This window comes from Carcharhinus amblyrhynchos, chromosome 11 (assembly GCF_965287045.1).
Source record: "Carcharhinus amblyrhynchos chromosome 11, sCarAmb.v2.hapA, whole genome shotgun sequence".
Lineage (NCBI taxonomy): Eukaryota > Metazoa > Chordata > Chondrichthyes > Carcharhiniformes > Carcharhinidae > Carcharhinus > Carcharhinus amblyrhynchos.
In genome coordinates, this window is record NC_137334.1 from 58,253,725 (window position 1) to 58,269,338 (window position 15,614).

The 15,614-nt window shown below is 38.6% G+C and overlaps 1 protein-coding gene across 1 annotated transcript in view; it reads left to right on the forward strand.

Annotated features, from left to right (window-relative positions):
• The first annotated feature begins 6,316 nt into the window (after positions 1-6,316).
• fign (fidgetin) overlaps positions 6,317-15,614 on the forward strand; it is a 52,607-nt gene continuing 43,309 nt past the window's right edge. Inside the window, exon 1 of the mRNA XM_080199171.1 lies at positions 6,317-6,479. The gene's annotated coding sequence lies outside the window, so the exon portion shown is untranslated. The remainder of the gene's footprint in view (positions 6,480-15,614) is intronic.

The following is a 15,614-nucleotide window of genomic DNA, read 5'->3' on the forward strand; positions in this document are numbered from 1 at the left end:
AACCAAGCTTTTAATATTAACTTTGTATTTTGAAATTGGGGAAAGATGTCCAAAAATCTGTATTAATTTATTTTTTATTCTTTCAAGAGATGTGAGTATTTATGGTTAGGACGGCATTTGTTGCCCTAATTGTCCTTGAGAAGGTGGTGATGAGCTGAGTTAGCTACTTTGACCATTGCAGTTCATGTGCTGTAGGTACACTCCCAATACTGTAAGGGAGGGAGTCATGATGTGGAGATGTGAGACTTCTTAGGGAGGGAGCTGCAGGGTTTGACCCAGCAATAGTGAAGGAGTAGTGATATAGTTTGCAGTCAACGTGGTGTGTCTTGGATGGGAACTTGCAGGTGGTAGTGTTTCCCTTGCATCTGAAGTCCTTGTACCTGTTGGTGGTAGAAGTCATAGGTTTGGAATGTGCTGTTTAAGGAGCCTTGGTGAGTTGCTGCAGTGCAATATACACTCATAATGATGAAAATACAAAACAAAAGCCTGTAAATTGCTGAACAGGGATTGGGATAGCGTGCACTGCTGTATACAAAGCAGTTGACATTGACTTCTGATTTGTGACAGTGATACTATGACTCACTTGGAGCACTCCCACTAGGTCTGAGTTCAAGTTCCATTCCAGGGCTTGAGCACAGAAGTCAAGGCTGACATTTCAATGCAGTACCAAAGGAGTACCGCATTGTTGGAGATGCAGTCTTTCAGATGAGACATCTGCAGTTTGGGTGGATGTAAAAGTTCCCATGAAACTATTTTGATTAAAAAAAGAAGGGGAGTTATTCCCAGTGTCCAGGCCAATATTTATCCCTCAATCAACATCACAAATAAAGATAGTCTAATCAGTGTTAGTTTGTGGGAATTTGCTGTGAGCAACATGTTTCTTACATTACAACAGTACTTCATTGACTATAAAGTACTTTGAGTCATGGAAAGTGCTATCTAAATGCAAGTCTGTCTTTCATGCAATACCGAGATATGTGGTTTTACTAACATGATAACATTTTTGCTGAATTTACAAAGATCCATAATAATATGCTAAAGCCACAGATCATAGTAGAGGACTTTGTTAGGTGTCTGACTGCTAAAACACATTATCTGCCCAGTGCTGAAAGTGTTATGGATCTTTTTGCCGAAGATTTCCAGGACCATTGGTGAGTAGCTCATCCAACAACTTGTGGAAATCTCATAAAATAAGCTGCCACTCTAACGACACTGCCAGTTTAAGTTTAATAAAGTATAATTTGATTGGGATGGGTGGGGGGTTGCTGAGGAGGTGGAAGAGTTCCATTTAAACTGGCAACCAAACCACTTTTTTATTCAGGTGATCATGAAAGAAAGAATGAAGAAATAATTGGCAAAGATAGAAAACAGTGGGCAAAATGAATAAATATAGATAGAGGTTTAACAATAGAAAATAAACATAACACAAATGAGGTAAGAGGCAATAACAAAATAATAAAATAAATGATGGAGAAAAATAAGAAAGGGCAAATTGAGGAAAGTAATTAGAAAGAACAGGGAAGCTTCGATGACATTTTATTTAGGGTTATAAAAATGTGTATTCTATTAATATTCCATTAATATTTAAGTAATAAAACCACTCCTTACATTGAAGTAACATTTCAATAGTGGTATCAAATGATTCTTCAACCTGGTTTTGGAATGTGAAGAAAGCAGTTTTAAGTTCTTTTTCAAATGTATTAAATAGTATCACAAGTAGGCTTACAGTAACATTGCAGTAAAGTTACTGTGAAAATCCCCTAGTTTCCACCCAGGCACCTGTTCAGGTATACTAAAGGAGAATTTATCATGGTCAATGCACCTAACCAGCACATCTTTCAGACTGTGGGAGGAAACCAGGGCACCCAGAGGAAACCCATGCAGACATGGGGAGAAAGTTCAGACTCTGCACAGGCAGTGACCCAAGCCTGGAATCAAACCTGGGTCCCTGCTGCTGTGAGGTAACAGTGCCACCCTTAAAAGAAAGCAGAAAATGCTGGAATTACTTAGCATGTTAACCAGCAACTCTAATGAGAAAAGACAAACTGTGACCTTTTGGGTGTGTATTGTTGAGAACACAAAGTAGAACGAATCAGGGTAAGGGGTGGGGGAGTGAATTCTGAGGAGTAGGGGAGACAACTGACTGATAGACCAATATCAGAGAGGAAGTTAATGTGCTTAAAGAAAATTGCTTTATAGAAACCAGTTAAGTGATATAAACGTAAGATAACATAGACAACTTTAACTTTGACCACCCAGATGAATGGGACAATACTGAACTTACGTAATAAAATGTTCAGATTAGTGCACCAATTCACCTTGGCATCATATTGCCCAGGAAGTTCTGCTGAGTGGTTAAAGTCACCATCTGAGTCAAGTGGGAGCATCATTAATACAAATCGGTATCTGATACTATGTATGGACTTCTGTGCAATTTAACTATCCAATTGGTGGAATACCAACCATGAATGTCTGCTCAGTAAACCTTAGCAAAACAGCAGAAGAGGCCTTTCTGGATAAACAGCAAAATTGTGTTTTGTGGACCCAGGAGAAGTGGGAGTGACAACCCAGGAGGAGTGGGAGAGCTCTCTCAGCTCCACAATAACATGGCTCACCCAGGCTGGACCCTATCCCTCCCCTAAAGATTACAATATTCCTCTGCTCAAGCCTGCCAACCAGTCTTTTACCCAGCCTGGTTGGTCACTAAGATTGCCCAGAGATTATTACATATTATTATAGCTGTTGAGGTGCAACAGGATATCCATTTGCCCCATGTTTTTACTCTCAATATGGCTCAAATCGCTATCTAGGACTGTCAGATAGCTAGCTGGCATCTTTTGCTGTGTTAAAACCTACCATGTAGAAACATAAGAATGTGAAAATACCAGGGTGGGGGTGAGTAAAAAAAGATTTTTTAAGTTAATTCATGGGACATGAGTGTCATTGACCAGCATTTATTGCCCATCCCTAGTTGCCTTTGTTCAAAGGGCAGTATTGAGAATCAATCACATTGCTGTGACTCTGTAGTCAAATGTAGGCCAGACCAGGTAAAGACAGCAGACTTCCTTCCCTAAAGGACATTAGTGAACCAAGTGGGTTTTTCCCTGATCATCAGTAGATCCTCAATTCCAGATGTTTTTTATTGAATTCAAATTTCACCAGCTGCCATGGCGGGATTTGAATTCAGTTCCCTAGGACATTAGCTGAGTTTCTGGATTAATAGTCTAGTGATAATACCATTAGGCCATCACCTTCTTCCTAGTGCTGAAAGAATGCAGAGTGTTCAGCAACATATGAGATATTGGTTGTGAAGCTTTCTCATTCTTATTCTGACATGCATCTTTAACCTTTATAATGAAGTATATTGGAAAGCTTAAGAACAGTGCCGCATCTATCTCTAGACATTCTCTATTAACACTGTCTTTACTAACTTCAGATCTTCACTCTCTGCTTCATTTTCTTCACAACAGTGCATGCTTGAATCTGGGAGAGTCTGTCATTATGGAGGAGAATGGAACATGTACTCTGTCTGATGCAGCATTGTCGACCCACATTATTATTTTTATTTGCTTACAAGTGGTGGATGCACCCATGTTTATTAAATGTGTTTAAATGTCACATCTATCACCATTAATGGTTTCTTTTCCACTCTCTTTATTTCCTAGGTTTTTCTTCTATACGGATTTTTCATTTGTCTTTTCAATCTATTCCATTATTTGAACATTCTTCTGTCCATTCCCTCTCAATTTTTTGTCTCATTCGCTTTATATTTTCAAAAAATCCAAAATGGTTATTTATTCCTTGGTCTTCAGTCTGAGGCAAGGTACACATCAAAGGTGTTAAACTTGCTTTCACTCTTTAACAGATGCTTTTTGAACTGCTGCAGGTTTTCCCTTTCAGATTTCCCGTTTTTGCAGTTTTCCTTCTCATTTTAAAGTGTCCTAGCCCTGGCGGGGCGAAAGTCGAAGACTTAAATGTTACATTTTAAATAAAACTTTGCTTACTACAGTGCAAATGAAAACATTTCTCTGCAGTTTCATGGTATAAATAATGCATCCGGTGTGACACTCAACTCATGAACTCAACTTGATGAAATACACCTATGAATTTGATGTCTGTGTTACTCAATCTGGCCCCGTTGATTAATGTACATTATACAATGAACTAAAGGGTATCGTGTATGGAACAATTACAGTTGCAATTTCAGTCTAGCTGGACTTTAATTGCATTGTTGGCAATGGGTTTGCATGTTTCGTTTTTGAATTAAATGGCGCTTGCTTCATTTTTCCTACAAACGTCTTGGTAAATTTTATAGGCACATTATTGTAATTTAAAAAGAACTTTAAAAAGCCATGATAATTTACCATCTTTTAAATAACTTGTTGAATATGAAAATGCTCGAAATACATTATTTTCAACAACATTTTCTGTTCTTATTTCTTATTTAAAATATTAACAATTTTCTGTTTAATCTCCATAGTTAGTATTTAATGTGATGTATTACTTGTAGTACAAATATTATATGAACGGAACCTTCGGAGAATAACTGAAGAAAGTTCAATTTTCTGGGCTTAATGGCAATTAGTAACCGTTTAGTGTTTGTAGAATGATATTTTTTGTTATTCGCCCAAGTGTTTGACTCTCCAGTCTTCACCTTCATTGTGGTGTTCTTCCGGCTTCACTGTATGCAGAACATGTTGGAAATAATCATCAGATCAGGCAGCAACTGTGGAGAGTGAAATAGGGCTAATTAACCTTCCAGGACAATTACCTTTCACCAACTTTGACTATTTCCGCTTCCAGCATATCCAATTTTTATATTAGATTTCCAGCATTTGCAGTGTTTTTCCTCTGTTTTAATTTATCTTTTATCAAAGGACGGGGAGGACAAGCGGATACGTTTCACGATTGTAAGTCAAAATAAAACTTAAAGATATCTGTCAATAAAAAAATCTCACTCGATTCGAAACCTGAGCCACGTTAACGTGCCGGCAAGATGCAAAGATGCATTGACAGACGGTACATTGCTTCAGCGATGTATTTAAATAAGATCGGTGCTTGGTTGTGTTTGTGCAGAGAGGGGGGCTGAGCATCAACATTAAACAGTGCGCGTTCAATCAACAAGGTGTAAAGGGAGAAAAACTCAGTCATCATTAGGACTGAAGTTTTGGGTTCAAGACCCACTCCAGAAGTTGGGGCTGATACCCCTCTCTAAGGAGGAAGCAAGAAAGAGTCGGCATGCGAGACGTTGCAACAAAGGGATCTTGTTAAGAGGCAGCGACTCTCCCGCAGTTGATCAGAGTAAAATGCTGAATGAATGAATGAATGAATGAATACCCTGTTGTTTCACTGTGCTTGTTTGAAATTGCCTCTCCCACTCTGACGCATGCGTGTGTCTCTCTCCTCGGCCCCAGGCAGCTGTTTTTTTGGGTCCGAATTCCAACATGGCAGTCTTCCGAGCGGAATGGTTTGAAAACTTGGAATGATTTCAAATCCTTCTCCAACCTCACTTCAGCCGAGCTCCCCCCGTTCACCGGTAAAAGAGCGGGCGATGCTTGCAACTTCCGCGGCCGCCCTCTGAGCAATCCCCCAGGTAAGGAGCTGGTAATTCTTCCTCCCCCCCCCTCTTCCTCTCCTCTCCCCTCCCCTCCTCTCCTCCCCCGGTTGGGGCAGCAACATTTCCATCTGTAATCCCGTAAAATCGAAGCGATCGCAGGGAGATTAGGGCATGGGAGAGAGAGAGAGAGAGAGCGAGAGCTAACCCCAGCGCCTGACTTCCCCCCTTCAATAGATCACTCTGCACACTGGGCAAAAACAAAGGGCAGGCAGACACTTTTTTTCTCCCTTAAAAGTAAGCGGGTTAATTGCAGTAGTGAGAATTCAAGAGTTCACCACATCACTATAGCTTCCCCCACCTCCCCCCCCTTCTCTCTCTCCCCCTCCCTCCCCTCCCATGTGCATGTTCTGTTCCCCATTGGAGCTGAGTGGAGTTATTCTGCTGTCGAGCTTGGGCAGATAGCGAGAGAAAGAGGGAAAAGCGCTTTGCTGTCTGCTTCGCTGAGGGCAACAACTTCTGGAGCAGAGCGGGAGTAGTGTAAATAATAAAAAAAAAGGCAGACCTTCCCCTTTTTTAAAAAAAACTTAGCGGCGGTGATTTTATTGTTTTTGTTTTTGTTGTTGTTGTTGTTGTGTCTTGTTAACATTTTCAAAAAAAAGAAAGAAAAGGCGACCCCCCTCCCCACCCCCCCCCCAAAGAAAAGAAAGAAGTGTCAGAGCCGAGGCTGAAGCAGCACTGTTGGGAGCTTGGAGGGATAAAGCAAAGCACATCATCCTCTTCTGAGGCTCTGGAAGGAAGCATGGTGGGCGGATTGTGCTGTGGAACAGTGGAGCGAGAGAGCGAGATGTATAATCTAATGGTATATACAGTACAGTGATCCTATTACAGTCCTCCCCGGAGCTTCTTGTTAGTTTCCATGGAAGTGAGTGAAATTGACAGCGACTTGAATTTGTGATCATGTGTTTGTATTTTATGTTGTGTGTGTGGTGTGTGCGCTCTTGTCCCTCCGTTCCTCTCATCTTTTTTTGTTGATGTCTCTCTCTTCAATCCCTACCCGCCCCCCCCCCCCGCCACCTTCCTAATTATATGCATGTAGGTTAAATGAATACCTGAGAAAAAGAGCCCACGTTTTGAGCTATGAAATCTGATAGCTAAGAGCGGGTGGTGTGTGTGTGTGTGTGTGTGTTTGGGGGGCGGTTGGAGAGTGGGGGGGGGGGGAGAAGTGGCACATGAAAACCTAACCGTCGGAATTCTGGATGTGAATCCAATTGTGCGATTGCGAGAAATGATCAGTAGCGCGAGTGTTTATGGTATGTTTTTGTTGTTGTTGTTACATTTTACAAAGCATCCCAGAGCCTATCTCCCCTCTTTCCAACCTCCCTCCCTCCCCACCACCTCTTTTTTTTAAAGAAAATATATGTTGAATGTGTGCACGGTTGATAATTTGGAGCTTCAAAGGTTCTTTCCCAGCTCATTCCAGAGCTCTGTAATAATATATATTCATAGCGGATTTGGCAGCGCTGTGCCCGGGATGCAGTGGAGAGAGGCTATCGCGGTTTATAAATTTTAAATCGGGGGCACTTTACAACTGATGAGAAAGCTGGTATTTGACGGGAATGCGATTTTTGTGTGTGTGTGTGTGTGTGTTGCGATTGGTATTCATTAGCAGGAAATTCACAGCGAGCGGCCGGCAGCGAACAGCAGGTTCGGGTTAGCCAGCGCTTGCTTGTACTTAACAATCATATGATTTAGGATTTATTTTAATACCGTCTGCGCCATTGATTTTAAAAAAAGCCATTGCCAACAAAAAATAACTTGAAGGCGTCAATCAGTGGCAGTTTATGAAACGGTGTATGAGCTGAGTCGGGGCGATTACTTCTTTTCCAAGGATTTTATGTGAATTTGGGATGTCATTTAATTTGTGGTGTGTGGACACAGATGTGTACGCAGCCAGAGTGCTTTGAGTTAGACAGGGGATATAAAAATGTTCCGCCAGTTAATTGCTGGAAAGTCAGAAATGGAAGATGTGTTAGATGATAGTGAAATCTAATTTTTACGCTGAGTTTGTTTTAACGAGGCATTTAGAAGAATCCTTCTAATCTATTAGTAATGTTGGTCGAAATGACACGGTAAGAAAACTTCCTAATTTCACTTGATCCACCAATCTGTGTCAGGGTCATTTTGCTTTTTGTCTGGAGGTGGTCAATGAATGGTAGTCCTCCAGTTACATCACGTAAACACCAGTGAAGTGTATTTCCACATATTGATGATGACAGTTGCCCACCCCACCCACCCGAGCCCCTTCCACATCCAGGACAGGGAGCCCTGGTAGCCGCATGCAAAACGTGGCATTTAAATCAGTGTGAGGAAAGGTGCTGGGAACTTTGCTAAAGTCTTTTGCGTGTCACTGCCGCGTTGCAAACACTCAGGAGTGTAGATGGACCATCTGCAGACATGGCAGAATTATTCAACTCCTATATGTTTAGACAACTAAATAAAACGCCTAATTAACACACAATTCATTTCAGAATAGGGGCTAAAACTGAGCACAAGAATGTAGAAATTCCTAGTTAGCAAAGTTTGGATTTATGGAAATGTCAGTACCAGTAAGGATATTGCACCTTCTGAAACATTGTTTGTGCATCTCTGTGTGGAACAGAATAAACGAAGAGCTTGCATCCAGACAGAAATATAAACAGTTGGCCACCCTTGTAACTGTCACCACATCTTTGAATGTAATTATTTTGAACTTTGTTAAGAAATTGATTTTTTTTAGGTGTGTGTGTATTTGATTATTTATTAGTTAAGTAGTAAAGATAATGAATATTTAAGTAGGTACGTTCCTATGTTCTTGTTCTGTACTAGTTACAAGCATAATGCATTTTACAGTATCTGTAAGTAAGACTGCTGGAGTAAAATACCATCAACCTCAGCTTGTCAGCTGTAAGCAAATATGTTAAGTGTTGTGTTTGTGCTTTAGATTAGAAAGAAGAGACCCAGGGGAGCTAGCATCATGCAAATATAACAAATCCCATTTCTAATATGCATGATGTTCACCCTTCCAGCAGCTGGATATGTTTTCTTTGTGTTGTTTCTGTGAGTGCTGACAATTTTTGCACAGATCTAGGTTGGGCTACATTATAAAGTGAAACCAGCTGTCTGTCGCTGCTCTGAGGGATGTGTTTGCTCTGCTGCAAAGATGAAGGACCACAAATCCTTGACACACTTCCCTGACATGATCAACATTCAGCTGCTGAGATTGTCTGCTTGGTCAATTTTTTTTTGTTCTGACTGACAGCATGCAGCACAAACAAATTAAAGGAAAAAGTTTGAGCGCAAATACAGTGCTTTCCCTTTTTTTTCCTTCTGCGGAATCTCTGCGATTCTGTTTGAAGCATCAGCTCCGGTTGCTCAAAGTACATTTCACCAGTGAAGTATTCACTCCAGTGAGGGAGGAGGAAGCAGAAGGAGATTTCTTGCCAAATAATTAAGGCACCAGCATTGTGAAATAACATTGGAGATGGAAGCAGAATTTTGTATGTTACTTGTTAGTTGCTTACTTTACAGTTTTCTTTTAAATGATCAATTCATGGCAGAGAATGGGGTCTGGATTGTTTGTGTGCAAATTGGGAATTGGCTAGAACAGCCAGTCCCCAATGGGGAAAAAAGGGAGGTTTAGTGGTAATGCTTTTAATCTGGACTTGTAGAGGATTCATGAGCATCCATAGATTTACACTAGTAATTATCATATCCCAAGTGGCACAGAAAGGCATTTGCCTAAAAACTGATGTCTTCATTACAGTGTTTACATTTTAATTGAACAGATTACAGTTTCTGGCAGAGTTACAGTGCGGATCAGTTGTAACTTGGTAAAATAATCAAGATAAAGTTCTCGGCAGAATAAAAACCTCACCTTCAGTTCTAACTTTACAACATAAATATTTAGTGGGAATAAGGAGGTATGAACTTTGGAAACACTTGCAAATTCTTGTATCCAAGCAGTGTGACTTTCAGGTTGTGTTGTTTATATTCCAACATTCTGCACAGTTCCATCTTTTTGCTGTCCACTGAATGCTTTATACATCCAGGCCCTGAAGCATTGTGTGGTTACGTACTTGGCAGTGTGCCAGACATTGACTGCAGGAGCCTTGGTACCTGAGAGCTTATCAGTTCTCTGGTCTGTAAAAATGTGATGAAAATGTTGGTAAACTGCCATGAAGGTTTAGGGGATGTCGGAAAAAGGTCCATGTAATCAGATTCTAACTCCAGCCTGAGACACCCTGCACTGGAAATAGCTGCCTATTGACCAGAAGTGTGCTTGTAGAAAGTCTGCTTGCTGACCAGTGCATTAGTACATCAATGATTTGTTGCAGTGACCACAGATTGCTTTGGTAACGCAGTCAGTATTTATACGAATATTGTATGCAATACTAACTTTTTTATGAGATATGGAAAGGTACATGAAAGAATTGCAAAATAAACCTGATGCCACAGTAAAATAATGGGGCAATTTCTTCAATAACCAAATGCTGAGCCAGATGTGTTTTTGGCCACGACGATTCACTTTGGTATCAGTCAACAAAGTGTGAATTCATTTGGTCCAAAAACATCAAAGTAGCATTTAAATAGACAATTCCTGTCTATTTAAATTAATTGCACTTCTTCTAGGATCCTTTACTTTCCTTAAATCCTGACAGTGATCCACAGATAAAGTTCAAAGTATGTTCAAATTCTGGACCCTGTATTTTATTTCCAGCAGAAGCGATTTTAGTTCAAGGTTACACTGTTATTGCATGATCATTTTTTTTTCTCTTCCAGTTCCTTTGCCATGTTCGATAACAAAAGCATTTAGGAATTTTATTGTCCGTCTGTTTTTAGAAACAAATTTGTCACTCCAGTATTTCATTACAAAAATTTGTTCTCTTTTAAAATTCATTGTTTTGCTGTCTGTGACAATAATGGGTGTTTAATTACTCAATAAGAGATTCCATTTTTACTGCAGGCTAGACAAACGGTATTGATTTTTTACTTTGCTGCAATATGAAACTGAAAAACACAATTACAATTCTTTGCCTTGTGAAGTGCATTAGTCCTGGTGAAAATCAGGTCGTCTAATTACAGAAATCTACCAGCTGAGACTGTAAAAACATATTTATTTGTAGTACTTGTGTGCATATTCACAGATGGTTTATGAAAATATTTGGCAATGATGGTTTTCCTACACTTGCATTTACTGATGTGAACCTTATCAAAATTGGTTTTAAATTCTGCAGTTCTGCATTGCAAATCCTTATAAAAGCTAATAACATATATTTTTTATTTTAATGATACCTCAATCATTATTATACGAAGCACCCTTTCACTACATTTAGTTTGTGATTATGTTCCCACTGATTTCTCACTAATTTTCTCCATTACGCATCTCTCCGGAAAGCGTTGACTTTTGGTTGGAGTGTGTATTTACAGGCATCAGTTACTCTCCAGTACCCTACCAAGGTAGTGTTTATTAACATATGAGCCTTGACCGTATGTGTTGGTAGGCTTTTCGACATCCACATATGCACCCACTTTCAACAGGAGTCATTGGATCAAAAGATTGAACCATGGCTGTTTTATTCCCTCCCTAACCCTGAGGTGCTGTAGCCAATATAATGCTTTAGCACCTTTGGTGGGGAATTAATTTAGCATAGACTGGTATTGAACCCTGGATCATCCAGGTTGGTTTGGTTATTGCTCACTGGATTGGATTATTAAATAATCAGGGAGGTCTGTTAACCTTGATCTTTTGTTTTGCTTAATTTTAGTAACAATTGATAAAACAATTTTTACTCTTAAAATTTGAGGATGCAGACTATAAAATAAAATTAGAGGAACAATGTGGTGTGCAGAAAAAGAACATGAGCAAAAGTGGGTTAACATATAAACCTCATTTAAGTGAAATAAGTGCCTTGGATCCTGCAAAGCTAAGTAGGGCAGAGCTTTATGATTTTAAATTGTGTTCAAATTTTAGATTTGAAATAGAAAAAATGCACAGGCAGTTTTAGACATGAATAATTTCACTGAGTCACATTTGAATGATGTAAAATTTGGATCGCAGGTTTAATTTTTCTTCATTAGATTGGTAGTGTAAAGTGGGATGCTTTACTCTGGATAAATGCAAGTAATAATAAGTGTGATGTGTTGCCAAACTCTATTTAATCACTGATAGAATTAAGCCATTTTATATTTTTGTAACATGGTTTCGTTACAGTTGTAAATGGAAAATGTTCTGGTGGCCAATGTGCAGCACATAAAAGCAATATGATTGTGGGTAAAGAGCTTAATAGCAGTACTTCCTTTCATGAAAGTGTGTCCTCTCACTGCTACTTTTTAGTAACTTTAATACTGTTTGCCTCCAGATTGTCTATGTTCTTCTTGGTCATAGCATTCATTAGTTGCCTCGTTCACCTTTGTTCACAGCAGACTTGTGAAATGACCTCTTATTTGAGTGACTGTCGATAACAAATTGCAGCATCTTCGCTATTCAGACGAAGAGTACTGTGGCTGCTAAAGACTTCTTCAGACCAATAAATGGCTGTAACATCCACTTAATTTTTTAATTAAACTTTAAAGCTTGGAAACTTAATTACTATTTAATACTAGGCAATTAAAGTGTGTGGTCAGGGCTGTCTATATAAAACGCATCAATTTGAACCTGCCATTTGATTAATAGCCTTGCCGATGTAGAAAGTGCACCACAAAAGAGAGCTGCAATAGGGTCATATCTTTAATAGCTGTATAAAGTGCATTTTAGCTGTTATTCTCTGCAACAATTGACTCAAAAATAATATATTACATAGGTTCCATTATCTGCTTTATAAGCGCATGCAGTTTTGTTTTGAATTCAGATTAATTTTAACACTAATTTATTTTATGGTTAATATATGCAGAAAGGTGTAGAATTGTTATACTACAAAAGCTTTAAGACATTCAAGGTAGTTATAAAAATCATTCATTGATAACTCTGCACCAGTTGGTTTCTTTGGACTGTTTGTGTTTAAATAGCATCCTGTTTGCATCAATTCTACATGTATTTGCTTGTAATAATTGTCGTTTTTACAAGATCAAAGCAAACTTACATATCTGAAACCGATCTATCTCAAATTCACAAACACAAAATTTAAACATTTTTATGTAAACGAGAAAGAAAGCATGAATGAACAATTTATAAATGCAAAATCTGATAGCCTTTGCATTAGTGCAGTTGGTATTTTGAAGGATTAAAAGTTTGAGCGTATTTCACGACTGAAATATTTTTTCTACTTTTGTTTGCATTTTATTAGTTTATTTATGTGAGCATTATTATTAATGAGTGAGAAAAACTAAAATATTCTGCATTTTGTAATAACAAGGCATTAGCTGCATATTTACCATTATCATATTCATTAGCATACTGCAGGATTCCATATTAATACTGTATGTAACTGGTAGGTGTTATATGCATTTTCCAAAGTGAACATTACAAAGTCTCACCAGTAGTCACTACTAGAAGATAAAACTTGTCTGGTATGTTTTACCATTGCAGTAGACCTAGAATGATTTAGTTCATGTTATTTCAGTAGCCGCTGTTTAGTGTATCAGGCCCATATTCACAAAGACAGCTGCTTGGATTTCCACCGCTCAACTGTCTTATGGTGGCAATGGGAAACTCGATATACACACACTGCCATGAATAAGGGGATCCAATTCTTAGATATTGTAATATTGAAGCATGGATTAAACTGCAGAATTGTAAAGCAAATTTTATTTGCTCAACTACAAGAATAATTGGTTATTTTGGGATGTTATGACTTGTCATTTATTCAAGTGCAAATGTCGAGTTGTGACCCATCTGCTTTCCTCTTTACCATGGTGAGTTTAGGATTAGGGGACGACCCTCTTCTGTGTCGTTGTAAGCAGTGCTATTAATCACATCCAGTTTCTATACAGAAGATGCAGTCAAATCCTGTTACTCCTCTACTTCAGCAGCAGAAACCTTGATTCAGGTTTCAACAGAGTGTATGTTAGCCAGTATTGACCTGTGTTTCTGTTTAAACCAGAGTGTTATGATATGATCTTTTTATTGCTACAATAATCACTTAAAACCAACCAACATATACAGGATTGTGATATGGTGGCATTCCATTAGTCCTGCCATTTAGAGAAAATGGGACTGTTTATGCATGGGTGAAATGGCCTTGTCACAGGTGTCATAACCACTTTTGCTGCCAGTTTATCCTGATTAGCAGAATTATTAAGGTTTAATATTTTCACAATAAGGAACATAGATTGCAGTGAACATGTGAGGTTTATATAATCTAATTCAGTGTATGGGGGTTGGGTAATGTGGTTGCATCCCCAGTTTGATTTATCTTTATTTTTTTTGTTCCGTCAGTGAAAGGTCACATCTGTATAAAATTAAGTTCAAAATATTCACCAGATGCAATTAATTGAGTATTTTAAACAGCAACATAAAATAGTTATCAGTAATTAATGAATGTACTTAGTAGTCAACGTAATCCAATGACCAGTACTGAAATGTAAGCTTCTACTTTATCAAAAATGTTTATGAAAGGGTTAACAGTGCTTAATTTAAACCATATGTGGCATTGAGGTGTGAAGCAAATTTTGAAACAAAAATTGCCCAACTTTCTTTGAAACTGCAATATGGAATGCTGATTTGCATAGTTATTGAACACAAGAGTATTTTGTAATCAGAAGTTCAATTTTAAACTAGTGTTTGTAATCGCAGCTAGAATTTTAATGTGCTGGAATGAATAGCCACATAACAACCTAATAGTTGTATGGCAGAGGTGATATGACTGTGTAGTGTACCAATGTGATGTACCATGGATGGCAAGGTTATGGTTCATGTCTGCTGTTCATTATAGGGCCAGTCCTGATCTTGACTGGATTACTGGGAAAAGCATTGGGTTGAGGCCAAAGGGTTTCATCTGGGTGATAAAGGGAAAGCTGGGGAGTGAGTCCCTGTGATCATTCCTGCACACAGTCCAATGGCCAGTTATGGAGCAAGATTAACAGACGTATTTAAATGGGTGACCTCCTTATTGGCTTCATGTGCATTGTATGGGGGGGGGAACTAAAAAGTGACTGAGTTAAGGAGATGGAGCAAAACTGCTAACAATTGCTCCTTCTAATATAACATAGCTTTTCTTAAACTGTGCATCCTGTTTTGGCCCAAGGATAATCTGTTCATGTAGAATGTTGTGTTCCAAGGTAAATTCTACTCCATGTGGCATTTATCTTTTTTATGTTCTTCCAAATGCCACAGAATAGCAGAAGGTGTTATAGGAGAAAAGAATGATACACATAGCTCTGCGGTTGGATACCTAAGTCATTTTAGTTTTGATTCAGCTTTTAATATTGGCTGCCATTGGACTTCAACTGAAGTGAGCCCTGCAAGGACAAGTGTTGCAGAGCATGGCTGTGATAGGATTTCTTTTGAGGGTTGGAAAGGTAAGAAGCTCACAGAAAATGCATTACAGATCTGCCTGACATTGGAGATGTTGCATTTTTATATATGGTAGATCTGATTTATTTTCAGTGGCTTATGTTTCTGCCTCGACTGCATTCTAACATTTTCACTGTACCAAGGTCACCAGTTGCAGCTTTGATTCTTTCCTTATTGTTCAAGTTTCTGCACAAATTGAGGGAGATGACTAGCCTTACCTTTTTTTTTGACATAACTTTATCTCAATTTATTTTCCAATCCCCGGACTTGAATTTTCATCCCTACCCTTTTTTCTTGCATTAGATTTACTGCTCTTTTTATTGCCTTTAAGTCAGAGTTAAGTTCACTCGTCAGTTTACCTAAAATATAAACAGCTGCAGGAGTCAGAACACATGAATGATATTTTCTTGTGGACTGGGAATTTATAAGATGTACTTGTCACTTGCAGTTTATTTATTTTAATCCACAGAACCCGTTGGGTATTTTGATTTAATCATTACTTTAAACTTATGTTCTGGTGGGACTCAAAGTAACCATAGCTTATAAGTTAGCACATTAAGCATTTGT